Genomic DNA, 15,460 nt, shown 5'->3' on the forward strand with positions numbered 1-15,460 from the left:
CGCGCCTGGGCCCGCCGCCTCTCCGCGGCTTCTCCTGAGGGGAGGCGCCGCGACGGGGTCCGGCCCAGGCTGCAGCGCCCTCCTCGCCGCCCGGCCGGGGGAGAGGTCGCGGCCTGGGTGCCCGTCCCCCTCGCCCCGGGTCAAGGGCGGCCGTGACCCAGGCTCCTGCGCCTTGCCCCGGGCCGCTGCCCTCACCCGGAGGGGAGAGGCCCTGGCTCGGGCTTCTGCCTCCCCCTCCCCGGCCGCTCGGGGCTGGGGTCTGCCTTGACGCGGCGGTGCAGGGCCGAGCGCCTCGGGGGTTGGGGAGCGGGGAGACGGCAGCGTCCTGAAGTGGGCTTGGGCTCCCCAAAGTCCTGGGCTGCCGTACCCCAGCCCCATGCAGTGTGGAGGTCCCTGGCTGCCCGCGTGCCGTGGGGGTCCTCGGAGCCCCCGCACTGCACTTGTATCCGCCCCACGGCACGGCACGGCGTATGTAACCTGCGAGGGGTCCTTCTCGAGCTCCTCACAGCTAAATCGCTTCAGTCAACACTTGCGATGCGAATCGTATCCATGGTTGATGCAAGGCACCGAGTTTGACCACCATTTTGGATTATGTTTTCCATCAGTGTAATTAACAGGGCTTTGGTGCAGGGTTTTTTGTGTTGCAGCGCAATCGCAGATCTCTCCTTGCCAGATGACCTGCCTTCTTGTCATAAACATTCCATGACATCTAACAATTATTTAGGAATTCTAGCACGTTAAACCCGTGCAATTTTCCTGGCAGGTTTTGCCATTTCACAAGGTTGGAAATAGAGAAGAAAACAAATGTCAGTGGGGAAAATAAAATAAAATAAATAGGACTTTGTTTAAAATGCTTTCCTAGAGGCCCAGACAAGTCACGATATATTCAACTTTAATCCATAAGATTGATTGATATGTGACAGTCTGACTATAAAAAGATCTAGAGAGGAAAGAATGAAGTGTTGAGCACAGCAAGCGAAAATACATCAAACTAAAATGAACAAAATCAAGGACCGCAGCCTGATATATAGAAAGGACACCCACCACTTTAATAAACAAGTCTGCAAAGGGAGTTTTGGTTGTTAGGAAGTAGACGTGAATGGTGAGGCAGCCGATTTTGCTGCTAAAGCCCACTCCACCTCCCTGCCAGAAAGAAAATGGCTACAGGAGGCTTGACAGGAACATCTCTGTGTTGTGGGAAGGAAACGCTGGGTCCGGGCTGTGCTGGGGCTGCCTCGCAGGGGCTCGGGGAAGGCAGTGGGCTGCCGTTTGTGGTATTGGATGTGGGTGACCGCGTGTTCACACTGTGTTGGTTTACCACTTAGGACGTCTGTTCACTGCCTCCTCTGGGATCTTCTGCTGTCCCGAGTTCTGCAGTTTGCATATCCAGGACCCTTCCTTTAGGGGTAGAAATATGATTTCTAATAGCACTTACAGTATTTTAAGCACGACTTCCCTGGCGCTTTCCTTCGGGGCAAACATCATCTCCTCCCAGCACTGTTTCCCATCCCACTTTCCTCTCAGAACACGTTCTTCCCATTTTCTCTCTACACCTCTGAAATGAGGGGGAAAAACATGGCGTGTGGTTAACAAGGTAAGGAGGGGATGTGAGGCAGAAGCAGACAAAAGAAAGCAAAAGGGAACTCATAAATAATATTAGTGTATTCAGGGACCAGTAATATTTACCACACATTTGTGAGCTAATAGGTAGTGTATATTTGAATTTTGGGTAATTTATTTCTGGAAGCTCAGAGGACTGACATGGACAAGCAAGCCTACCGCATGTGTTCAGCAGGGAATAAATGGAGATGGGAGCAGTTACAAAGCGGTTCCTGCTCTTTCATATTCGCGCAAATCTCTTGTGTAAAATCAATAGGATCAGAATTTCAATCAATAGGTTTCATTTCAATGGTTCTAGCCAGAGGGCATTATGAAAAGTACCGTATAGGAAAGGCACAATCAAGAAATCCAGAGGCAGTGTCCTCATGAGATGGCTGCATTTACTTCCCATCTTCTCCAGCAGCTTGCCAGCCTTGGAGTCATATTGGGATACCCTCCAAGGGTTTTACTAAGAGAATTAGTCTTTTGTATCAGCCTCTGGCTACTTGTTAATCTGACAAATTTGTAGCCTGCGCCTCCTCCCATGGAGAAAATGATTTCTCTTCTGCTTGACCAGCGCAGAGTCCACACTCAGCCCTTTGTCCCATGTACATCCCTGTCGCTACACAAATATCTGCTAATTTCTTTCTTAAGGGAAGATTGGAAATGGGCAAGTCTTCTTGCTCTCTCAGCTCTCAGAAAGATTCAGGGGAGCAGCTGTGAAATTGAGCCATTTTTGAGCCATTTTTATGCTGCTGCTAATTGAGCAGAGCTGATGGAAATGTTTCCTTTGAAATTTTCTTAGAGGGAAATTTCATTTTTTGAAAAATCTGCTTATTCATGGCAGACGAATTTCAAGAACCTGAAAAGAAAAAAGCCTGCCTCCCCCACCAAACAATCAAAACATGTACCAGCCTACTTGGCTTTTGAGATAAATATGTTGGGTTTTGTTGCTGAAAATGCTGTTTCCATTTTTCAGGAGCTGACAGAAGTCCTCTTTTAATACAAAGTGGTTGCTGGCAGTAACAACTTCAGACGAAAATAGGCTTTTTTTTTTTTTTCTTAAATAAAACAGAACCTCTCCATAAAGGTGGGGAGGAGAATCTTTTTTCTGGCCATTCCTGCAATTAAACTATTTCATTCGAGGTGTGTAAAGGACATGCTTGTTTCTGCTTGGACTGTTATCTTTACAAACCTAAGAGTCAGCAGTGTATTTTAAACCAAAACCGTTATTCTCCTGTATCTCTGATCTGTGCCCCGGCACAAACAGGCTTCTTTCTGCAATCAGTTTTCAACCATTCTGCTAGAAAAATTAATCCCATAGTAATTTCTTTAAGAAGTGAAGGATGGTAACAGAACTGGCGGACGCCTTTGAAACAGACTGTGCCAAAGTGATGTTGCAGGACAGATGATGACTTTGTGATCTCAGGTGTGTTGTCTTCCTGCGGGTAATGGGTATCTCTAAAGATTCTCCTGGCTGCATCCAGACTGAGGAGAGATGTGCCCTCCAGCACACCTCACCGTCCTGGGCTCTGACTACCCAGGTCAGGGTTTGTAGAGTGCTCTAGCTTTCTTCCTAGAATCATAAAATCATGGAATAATTTGGGCTGGAGGAGACCTTTAAAGGTCATCTAGTCCAACCCCCCTGCAATGAGCAGGGACATCTTCAACTCGATCAGGTTGCTCAGAGCCCCGTCCAACCCGACCTTGAATGTTTCCAGGGACGGGGCATCTGCCACCTCTCTGGGCAACCTGTGCCAGTGTTTCACCACCCTCCTTGTAAAAAACTTCTTCCTTATATCTAGTCTAAATCTACACTCTTTTAGTTTGAAACCATTACCCCTTGTCCTATCGCTACAAGCCCTGCTAAAAAGTCTGTCCCCACCTTTCTTATAAGCCCCCTTTAAGTATTGGAAGGCTGCAATAGGGTGTCCCCAGATCCTTCTCTTCTCCAGGCTGAACAACCCCCACGCTCTCAGCCGGTCCTCATAGGAGAGGTGTTCCATCCCTCTGATCATCTTTGTGGCCTCCTCTGGACCCGCTCCAACAGGTCCATGTCCTCCTTGTGCTGAGGGCTCCAGAGCTGGATGCAGTACTGCAGGTGGGGTCTCACCAGAGCAGAGTACAGGGGCGGAATCACATCCCTTGACCTGCTGGCCATGCTTCTTTTTATGCAGCCCAGGGTATGGTTGGCTTTTCTTCCAGCCCAGGCATCTTGTTTTCTTTCACATAGAAACGTAGGAGAGGTGTGATGAGGTGGGAGGCAGGGAGCCCATCTGGGTCTCACAGTCTGGACATGGCCTCAGGGAGCATTTGCAAACCCCTGCCACCGATGCCAGCATGTGTTCTTGGATGCCACTAGTGCATGCCTCACAGCTTGCCAGGAGGTAGTAAATAAAACAGGGTGGGAAAACTATCCAGCGGGCCTCAAGAAGGATGAATCTTTCTTTGACTTAAAGTCCCACAGCTACCACAACATTCCCACCACCACAAGTGAAGTTGCAATAATGTTGGAGAGAGCATCACGTTGCATCCCATCCCCATGATTAGTCGGTATTGCTGGTTGAGCATATCCTCAGTGAACTGGTAGGTGGTTTGAAGAGGGAGTGGGGCAAATCCAGGATGAGATGACCGTAGGAGGCAAGCTGCAGTGCTTTGCAGTTTGACTTTCCCCTCCTACTTCAGGATTGTTCTGTCCAATCTATAATCTTATATTCCTTCAGTATGGTTTTAATGCACATGCTAATGGAACAGCCACCAATCCCATGGAGAGACAGCAATGCATTCTAGCAGATCTCACCATTAGAAAGTTTTCCCCGGGTATTCAGCCTAGTTTTTCATTCTTTAAATTGATGTCAATTACCCCCCAGCTAAACCTAGTTATGCAGTGGAAGACAGGTTTAAAATACTGCATGATCTCACTAAATTGGAGAAATGGGCAGAAATCAATGCAATGAGAGGCAATAAGAACGCCCATAAAGGTTAAGTGGTTGATGAAGGAAGGATTAATGAAATGCACAGATACTAGGTCAAATTACAAATATCCTTACTTCACTCTTACTCACTCCATACCCCACAAATATGTTCTACTCCAGCAAATCAAATGAGGAAGCACCTTAGAATTTGACTAGCAACTTGGAGAAGTAGAGACCAGTATTAAGGGAAAAGAAGGTGTGGGGTGGGTTTATTGTGTGGAAAATTGGCATCAAAACAAGAATGAGATATCCCTATTTAAAAAAAAACAATCCCCCAAAACCACCAACACCCAAACAAACAACACACCCCCCACATCCCCCTTCCATGAATAAGAATATGACCTGCAATATACTTGTCGTCAAGAAGTTGGACAGCCTGACCAAGTTTAGAGAAATGCTGAAAATCTTACTTTGTTGTTAGTTTTTCATGCCTATTTGGGTGGACAATGATAACTACAGGACTTGGGATCACTGACAGCTCCTGTCTTGGAATTCGTTGAAGTTTTTGGGCTAGGGCTTATGGGGCTAGAAATGTTTGCCATCTGGAGTGGCAGTGGTTAATACATTTGCATGACAGAGAAGTACAATAGCTTGTCTTCAAAGTACTTGGAACTAACCTTAGAAAGTTTTTTGTTCAAGTCTCTCATACCACAGAGGGGAGAACAGAGAGAGATCAGGATGTGTTCAGGAGAAAATAACAAATGCCAGATAGAAGATCTGCCAGGGAAGCCGAGGAGAACTGCATGTACCAGGGCTGGAGGAGCTCTTGGAGCTGGTCTGTCTACCAGTCCCAGAAGACAGCAGGCTGAATGAAAGCACTGGCCAGTACTGTGGCTCACACCAGCAATTTCCCAAGGATCCACATCAGTTTCTGCACAATAAAGGCTTTTTAATATAAAATTAAAGGCTTCTACTACTTATTGTGAAAATAAATTTATCATGTGGCCTGAAATAGGACATTACCTAAATCCACAGAGAGCCCCGAGTTATGGTTTGTGGAAGTGAGAAGGAACTTGTCAATAACCCTTAATGAGGTGTGAACTCCTCTCCCTTTTCTGCAGTGACTTTCAACTCCCAGCTCCAAGGAGACTTTTCAGTGCCAATGTTTTCCATTTTCTAGTGGTCCAGGGACACATGGCAGATAAAGAGAAAAGCTTGGAGGCCTAAAAAAAAAAATAAATCACAAACTAAATTATTAACTATTTTGCTGCTGATCATTGAGAAGAAATCATTACAGACTCCCTTGTCAGTGTTTTCATTGTTGGGGACAGGTTTACATAAAGATGAACTATTTTCTGTCCCTCCATCCGATTCAATTTCTGCTTGTATGGTAGTGCGGATATCCATACTTTGGTGGTGATGTGAGAACATAAATGGAACAGAACTAGAAGTGAGGAAGAAGCTTACTTCTATCCACTTTCTGCAGTAAGAAACCTATAATAGCATGAATGATTCAGCAGGTGCACTAGTAACCTTGAAAAGCCAGGAAACTGAAGCTATACAATGTTGTCCTTCAGGCAAGGGTGAGATAGCACCAAAAATGAGACAGGGTAGCTGACCTTGGCTTGGGGCTTAAGGAGGACAAGGACCCTGTCAGCCCTTTACCATTCCTATTTCTGCAATATGAAGGGTGATGATTTAGTAGGAATAAAACAATTCCTGCCATGACCCAGGAACGCTGGTTAGAGGCATAGTCTTGATTCCTCTGTGCAGGAAAATCTTTCATTGCTTGGTCTTGGTGAAACCAAGCTTAACCTTCTGCATTAAGCATGCAAGCTCAAACATGCAACTGGTTGCTCAGCTACTATCATCAGATGCAAGATTTGGATAGACAATTTAAGCAGCTCCATTTACAGCACTTCAGGAACATTCCTGGTTTTATATAAATGCTGTCCAGAAATCTTGCAGCTCTCATTCACACAAGTAGTCCTGATGAGTGATCTTATTGAGGAATGCTAATTCAGTCCCTGAAAATATGAGTGTATACTTCACAGTTCTCAGAAGCTAACTCCAGGTACAAATATACCATTAGTTACATACAACTCCTGCTCTTTTTCTCCGCAAAAACCTTTTGGTGTTTTTTTGTATGGAATTATCACATTGTTCTTCTATTAGAAATATGTGTTAAAATATTTAAAATAAGCATCAGCTTTACCGAGTGTTATTTCAGTGTCATGCAGTGCTACCTGATTGTAAGTACTGATGTGATTCAGGAAGGCTAGCTTTAGCTGACAGAGGCTATAATCAGTGTAGGAAAAGAGACACTCCTCCAGCAGAGGATGAATAATGGGAATCATCTCTCACCTTTGATTTTGAAGAGAGCCTGTAGAGACTGGCTGTCCTTGGCTGAAGTTAACCTTTGTGAGCATCCCTCACAATGCTCTAAGCCAAGGACTTGCTTTCACTGGGAGGGAATGGGGGAGAACAAGTTCTGCACATGCAAAACAGGCAGTGTTATTCTGAGAAGGTCATATTGGGGGAAATGACATCTCAGTCAAGGACGAAACAGTACCTGAAGCAAACTCGGTATTTGGAGTATCAGTACACTCAGTTAATATCAAAATATTGGCTGGATGCTAAACCTGATCCAGGTTCAAAAAGCAGGAAGAAAAAATTCATGAAGAAAAGATCCATCAAAGGTTATTAAATACACAAAATTACTGCCTCTGGCTAAAGATGTCCCTGGGTGACAGGCTGTCTGGAGCTGTGAGTGCCAGAGAAGAGGGCTACTGTACGTGTGCCTTGCTTACATACCCTCCTACCACAGCCTCCTTTGGCCTTGGTGAGAATCAAGGAGACTGGGCTGGGCAGCCCATCGGTCTGGCACGCAGTAGCCATCCTTACCTACTGAGTTTGACTGTGGCTAGGAAATATATCGTAAAACTTGCCAAGAGGAGTGCATTTCCCTAGAGGACTGCTCTTGGCTGTTTCTTATGGCTTCACCAGGCAGCAGCAAAACTCCCCTTGATTTCAGTAGTGTCAGAATCTTAGCATCTGGCCAGATCAAGAGAGTTCTGCATTAATGATTAAGGTGTTGAAAAATGCATCGTCACAGCATGAAGAATCCAGACTTCCGTAGTAAGTCCAGTTTATCTGAGATATATTTGACTGCTGCCTGGACCAGAAGATCCCAGGTTTGGCTGAAAATGCTTATTCTGTGGCTGAAGAATTGTTTTTCAAAGGTACTGCATGAATTCCCTGATCTCCCAGCAGAACTGTGTCCAGAAACTTTGGATGGTGGGGTGGGATCTCTGGCAACCTGCATCGATAGTTCACATGAGTATTAAGCTGGCTGCCTCTTGCTTTCTCTCTTCTTGAATTCTTTGCGGAATGTCATGTGCTTTTCTTCACTTCCTGCACTGTTGGGGACAATTACACTGAATTATTAAACACCTGCCCTATTCCACCTTTCAGCAGGAGGTGACACAAGACATAGATAGTCCTATAGTTTGGTGTTCATATTTGGCATGAACAGCATTGTGTAAATGTAAGATATTAATAGCTTGATTTTTGAGTAGACCATGTTTGGAAAAGGGTAGATGATCCCTTAGCATGTACACAACAATGATGTTTCTTTCTACCCTCTCTCCTTTGCTTTGCTTGATATGAAGAACAAAATAGCTCAATGAGAGGGTTTTTTAAAGTACTGAAGTACTGAAGATAAATGTGGTAGGACTCAACCTCTGTGTGCAAAGCTGGAAGTTGTATGGATGAAGGTATTGCAAGAAAATTCAGGCTGGATATAAGTCCACTGCCGCCAACAGGCTGATACCAAGGCAGAATTAAAATGTGTTTTCTCTAAGGCAGAGACTAAGGGTCTTAGGAGCCATTTATTCTTCTTGATAATAATCAGTGGTTGTGGAGGGTTTGGAGATTAATGTGACAACTGTAGATCTCCTCTGTCCCAGGGCAGCCCTGACCTGCATGAATTTAACACCAGAGGCATGTATATCTCAGAAGCCAGATCGTAGTTGTACCTGTACTCCTAGCAAGAGGAGGATGGTTCAGGAGGGTTCTCTGGCTGCTCAGCTCCAGAATTGTTGTCAAGCAAATAAAATGTGCCTTGCCCTCACATCAGCTATGTGTACCTTAGCACAGGATTACAAAAAATCAAACCAAAGCCCAACAAGGAATGGAGGATATGTCCTGGGCAGTTTTGACATAAAAAAATTGTGAGGACCTGTAATTCCTCTATCTATTGTAGGAAATGGTTCATAAGACTGGCTGGCTCAGGAATAAATACAGTTTTAATCTCTTATCCAAGACTACAGCAAATCATTCCCAGTGAATCCCAGCTAAATGAACAGATATAATGGCTATGTTTGAGGAAAGAAAAATCTGCTTGCAAGTGTGGCTATGCTGCTGGGTAAATGGGTTGCTCTGTTCACTCTCTGACCCAGGACAAGGCTCATTCAGACAGGCAGGACCGTTCCCGTATGCCCAGACGAGCCAGCTGACTTTGGCAATGACCCTCCAGTACATCATGGCTAGGCTGGGCAATGATGCACCTACCCCTTCATTGCACCATGCCAGGAACAGCCCTGGGAGGCCATCCTGCCCTGGGGTACTCGGTCACCTTCTTGCAGCTTCTCTGGTGAGCGAATGGTATCGTTGGTTGCTGGGTGATGCCAGCGCTGAACGGCAGTACAAACACATGCTTGTGTCGCTGGGCTGGTCCAGGCAGGGGCTGGCAGAGCGTAAATCTCTGCCTGTTTTTCTCTTTCCTTGTAAGAACTTCAGCCCCATGTCTTATTTTAAGATCCTGGCCTCTGCTGAGCCACAGTGAAACTGCACTGTGTTTTTCTATGGAATACAAGACCAGAAGGAAATTAAGCTGTACATTACTGCCAGGAGGGTCACAAAGAGAACCCCAAATCCTGGGTGCCATCTTAATAGGGGCTGCTCTGTTCCCTAAAAATGTTCTTTACAATTTCTGTTGCAGTGCTACAGAGAAATACATGCCAGGCCCTCAAGGATTTGTTCAAGATGCAGCAATAGGAATACATTGCAGGAAATAGCAGAACAGGGCACTGAATCCTTAAATATATACAGAGTTGTCAAGTGGTATCTAAATCTCTTGGGTTACGACCATAGCAGGACATGTAGGTACCTACTGGCTCCTTCCTAAAGTCTGCGTCTGGTTCCACTAGACATGTAGGAAGAAGGATGGAGTGTCTCCAAATAACTTCTGTGGTTGTACTGGGCAGATGCAAGTCTAACAAAATTCATTACTTTATAGAGAGAAGTGGAGAAGCCTTGTCTGAAGAAATCTTAACCTGTGCAAATCTCAGATGTCTGAGATCCTTCTCCTGACCATGTTTTAAATTTTCTCTTTTCTTCCTGCTATGTTTTGTCTCCAGGTTTTTTCTCCTTCTCTTAACTGCCTTTTCTCACTTCATTCCACCCTGTTATTCCCAGGTTTGTTTTCTGGCTCAAATTTCTGCTCCCTTTTAGAGAGCATTGGGGATAGCTGAGAAGATGCCTGCGACCCACAGATAAACGATCTCCACTGCGAGTAACTATTTCAGTTCTTGCTATGCGGTGACATAGGGAGCTGTTGCTGCCTGTTAAACCAAAACCCTCCTTTGGGAGCATGTCCTTGCTATCTGGGAAGCTTTTATCTTCCAAATACCTTTAAACCCACACTTGAGCCTGAGTTTGCTTGCCTCAAAACAAAACTCAGTAGCTGTTGTCAGCAGTGCCAAGGCGAGATGACGTGAGTCTGCGGGTGCTGGTGCCCTGCTCTGGTTCTGCTTGCTTTCTGCGCTGCCAGGAAGCCGTCTGAAGGTGGTTAGACACGGTTTATTTGCACAAGGCTGGGTGCTGCAGGAATCACATTCACATGACTTCAGGTCAGCTTAGAGCAGGGCAAAACCTGGCAGAGAGACCCGTCCCCCCCACCCCGCGTTGGAGAGGGAAATTCTGGTGGAAACATAATTTATTCGGGGCAACATTGTCACACCTGGTCCTGATCCCCCCAGGCACCTCCGTGCCAGGGTAACAGCCTGAAAAGTGCCTTCCTCCTTGTGTGCCGCTGAGGTGCGACCCGTCTAGGGAGCAGCAAACCCCCACTTTGGGTTTCCTGAGAAGTCTTTCCTCTGGGACAACTTTGTGCAATGAGATGAAGAACTGCAGGTTTGTGGCCCGCTGACTGTGTTCCTGTGGCTGTGGCATTTCAGGAAGGCGTAGCAGGATCTGCATTGCGAGTCCTGGGTTTCCTTGCCAGGAGATTTGCCCTGTTGATGTCCCTGTGGTGGTGGCCCTGGGTGGACATGTTGTAAGAGTGGAGCGGCTGTTTCTTACTGGCAAAGAGCAACAGAGGCAGCTCCTGTCTGTGCAGTGCCTTTGCTGATACAAACAGTTTTGCTTTTCCCCTGTGGCAGGACAATCTTACCTTGGTTTGCTTGGCTTTGTTGAGAGAAGGAAGCTGAAGGGGTAGGAGTTATCTGAAACTCCCACTCATCTCCCTGGTACATTGCTTCTCTTGCAGAATATTTAGCTTTCAGGCCGTGGAGACTGCATCAAGCTTCATCAGCCGATGTTGAATGTTTTTGAAGTTTCAATTGCTTCCTTGCCTGAGATGGAGCTATCATTTTTATTGCTTTGGTTGCTTAGGCAGGAAAGGGGAAAGATGAACAAATCAGTACAGCCCTCTTGAATTAGGATTGATTTTCATGAATTCTTCTTGTTGATTTTGAAACACAATTGTTTCTAAAACATTTAATTGATTGAGGTTTTTTTCCTTCTTCTTTCTTTTCAGCAGCATTTGTCCTCAGCCATTTGCCACTGCTGGGAGAGGAAAAAAAAAAAAAAAGAAAAAAAGCTCTGTGTGAGATCAAGATTTCAACGCATTACACACCAAAACATTTGTTGCTATTTACTTTTAAAAGTGCCTTTCTGAGGCAGCACAGCTCGAGCTGCCATCTGTTCGGGATTACGCTTCAGAACTCCTGGTTTCTCTGCAAACCTCCTGGCTGGCGCTGCTCCGTCTGCAGAGGGCAGAGGTGCTGGGGAAGGGGCTGGCTGCAGGGGGAAGGCACCTTTACAGCTGGGTCTGCACTCCTGGCTGGGTTCTCAAGGGACCACTGAGATGGGAAAAGATTCCTGGTAGCGAAGGTGACTCCAGAGCATGTTTTCTAAGGTTCACTGAGATGTGACGTGTTTGTTAAAATACGAGAGGACCAGGTTGGGAGTGTTGCTATTCATCTCCACTATTTAGGCAGACATCAGGGTGATCTGGCAGGCATGTGCTGGAACCCCTATGAAAGCCGCTGCCCAGCTCGGATCCTCAGCTGCAAGGAGTGGTGGCAAGTGTAACCACGACCTGGAATCCATTGCTCAGGCAGGTGTGAGCATCTTCCAGGGCTGGAAATCCCTCAGGCAGCAAGTGTGTATGTTGCTCGGTGAATCAACTGAGTGAGGTTTTCTTCAGGAGCAGGTGCAGGCTGGGTTTAGCTTTGTGCTTTGGGAACAAAGTGCTTTTCAGTGCAAGAAACGTGAGGTTTCATTGTGGGGTGGTCTCTTTCTCTCTTTTCCAAACTAGGTTTGGGCAAAAGGTCTAAGCAAAGTCTCTGGGCTTCATTTGCCAAGGAGGAGGGTCAGCTCTTGTTGCCAGACATACAGATCCTGCTCTAAACACACAATTTTCACTGCCTCCAAGAGCCTGCGCTGGTCCCTGCGGGTGGTGGGAAGCTGGAGAATCTCGGTGACCAGCCATAAACCCACTGGAGATGCCGGCTCAGCACTCAGCATTTTCATCCCTGCTTGGATCTGTCTTACAGGCTCTAATGGCAACAGATGCTAATTATTAACATGGCAATCATCACCTTTGTGGCTGTAACTCTACTGGTCTCTCTTGTACCCTTAGCCCATCCCAGCTCCGACATCACTGATAGGACAAACAGTTAAGTTGCGCAGGAGCTCTGCAAGCCTGGAGGTGGGTCTGTATTTACCAGCTTTACAAATCAACAAACTGAGGTACCAAGAAAACAGAGGCTAGAACCAGCCTGCCAGCAGCTCTGGCAGCAGGGTATTGCTTGAGCATGCATCAGGGAACCTCAGCACAGGTTTCTGCCTGATTCAAAGGGTCCTGGTTTTTCCAACGCCATCTTCTGGGGCCAAATGTATGAAATTGCTCAGAGATGTGAAAAATGAGCAGTGTGTTTTACAAGTACTCAGCAAACAAGAGCTCTCATTGTGCCAGGGCAGTGCAGATGAAGGAAACTTGTTTTTCTGGGCCTGATTTTGGATGCTTTTTTACATTTTTTGACATCTGGGCTTGGTGACCTGAGGGAGCTCTAAATTATGGCGAATGCAGTAGCATGGTTGCCCTGGGTCTCCACTATATGCTGTGAGTCCCTGACACACTTCTGCTACAGAGGCTAAATGGATCTGCTTTTCCAGATGGTCTCTTACCTGGATTTGTAAATACAGCCAGAAATAATAAACTTTTTACAGATGAACAGAATTTAAGCTCCCGATTGCTTGAGCAGTTTTTAAAAATTGCCCTGATGCTTCTTAGTGACTTCAGTAACTTGGAGAAATACATTCTCTTATATGCTTCTCATCTATTTACTTACACTTCTGCTGCACAGAAATTATTTGCACAGTTAGCAAAGAGGCAAGCCAAGGTCCGTTAATGGCACCATCACTGTTTATAGCAGTGCTGCCATTTGGAGGATCTGTTCTTTCTTTGGATAACTGAGGCTGTGCAATCTTCACCCCCCCACCCCGCAGAGCAGCGCAGCGGGCTCAGGCACGCTCAGCGCTAGCACCCGGCATTCAGCAGCAAGCCCAGGGGAGAGGGTTTGGTTTCAAACACTGGGGCAGGGAGAAATCAATGTGATTCTCGAGTTTGATTCTCAGCTTTCAGTGGTAAGTTGCTGCTCTACATTTGGTGTGCGCAGTACAGCTGCTCCAGTGGAGCCCTGTGATGGGCTCATCCAGCTATTTCTCTTCATCCACACACTGGATTTTTATCGGTTTATCACTAATCACTTTATATAAGTGCAATAGAAACATATTCAAGGTTGAGCATGTAGAGGTTTTGCACGAGTTTAACCATGTTGACTCAGAAAAGAGTTTCGATTAACCTGGTGCGGGGTTTGTGAGAAGCTGGGGATGGGGAGGAAGTATTTTGCTCTTCTAGTGGCCAGAGAAGCTATGCTCATTTAGCTGATCTATTCTGGAACTAAAATGCATGTTAGACCTTCTCTACTCCTCTAGGAAGATGTATTTTTCCCCTCTGTGTCTGTGTATCAATAAGATCCAGACTGAAAGTGTGCCAGTGCTCTTCCAGATAATATCACCAAATGCAGAGGAAAGAAATCGTGAACTTTCCGCATGGGTACCCGGGGGCTTGCAGGGCTCCTGTGACTGCAAGGATGCTGGCTGTGGGCAGAGTGGGAGTCAAGAGCCACCTTGACAGCACTGGTCTGGGAAAGCACTGGCCAATTTTTTCTTGGGCTAATCACATCAGGCAATGGAGCCAGCAGCAAACTGTGACACGAAGAATGTAAAATATTGGCAGCGTCCCAGGCCTTTCCGTTAAAGCTGGATTTCCCGTCTCCTCTCCCTCCTTCCTCAAGCCCATGTGGCTGCTGCTCTTTCTTAAAGAATTAAAGAATGTCAGATTCTGGCTCCTGTCAGGTCTTGGTGTTGTCAACCGAGGCGTCCTGGCGAGACGCTGAGCCGCAGCCCAGCAGAGTCTCAGGGAATCTGCTTTCTAAGGTTATGAAATCAAGGCTTGGATTCTAATAGGGAATTAATCTTTTCATATTCCTTTTTAGCCTGTGCAGTTCTGACCATCTCTGTATTAATATTTTAAGTGGGTTTTATATGCTTTCTTGAAAAAGTGGGGCTGAAGGAGGTGGGACAGATTGCCTTCTCCCTGCTGGAAAATGACACTGCCTAACCCTCGGGTCCAGTACATGTGGCTGGAGGGAGCAGGATTTGCTTTTTGCTGAAGACTGAGGTCAAATTTGGGAGGCATGTGGGAGATGAGATACAAGCCTGACCTTTCCCTGACCAGGTTCTCAGTGGGGTGCTGGGTCAGCACACCAAGGCTGACCAGCATCGTGGTTTGCAGCCTCTTCAACAATTTCCATCAAAGGCTGGGCTAGCAGACCCTACACAGAGGTCTTCAGGGACCTGCACGCAGCACCCAGTCCTCACTCCACCAGCACCAGCGGTGTGGCTGGATTAGGCCCTGCTTTTCCAATGCAGCTGCTAGCTTGAGCTGAGCATTCAGCAATTCTTTGGGCAGAGATCAAAGGCTTCATCAGAGAATGGTGGTGCTGTTACTTATGCTTGGTTTCTAATCAAAAAGACACAACCCATCAGCAAGTCTCGCTGATGGGACACGCGGGTTGGTGAATCCCTTCCTATTTCTTGCTGCCAGTGGTTAGGAGGTGTTTTTGATTTTTGGTTGCGTGGCTGTGTTCCTCAGTTGTCAGGCTGTGTTTAATGATTTAATTAGTCATGCAAATTTCATTGGAATTTTTGTACATCTAAGTCGTTACTCTAGCAATTAAAAGGCTGCTTTGATGAGCTCCTCTTGTGATGCCTGGCGCAGCGGAGCCTGCTCAGCAAGGTTTGGATGGGGTGGGTGGTGAATTGACAAAGGAGCTTTGCTTTCTGCCTCATTGAGGGAGCATCAAGGGTATGGAGAGGAGGGACCTCATCCCAGCAGCGGAAGACCCCACACAAATTTGTACATTAGTGATGTACCAGCACTTGGGAAGCTGAAGATAACAAGCAATAGCTAGTTTCTGTTGGAGTAAAAAGTTGGCCTGGGGCACTGCATGAACTCGTTACTTGCAACGTTATTGATGCCAGTGGGAGTCCCTCACAGGATGCATCATCAACTGTCCAAAGAGGCAGAAACC

This window comes from Haliaeetus leucocephalus, unplaced genomic scaffold (genome assembly GCF_000737465.1).
Source record: "Haliaeetus leucocephalus isolate CR32 unplaced genomic scaffold, Haliaeetus_leucocephalus-4.0 Scaffold92, whole genome shotgun sequence".
Lineage (NCBI taxonomy): Eukaryota > Metazoa > Chordata > Aves > Accipitriformes > Accipitridae > Haliaeetus > Haliaeetus leucocephalus.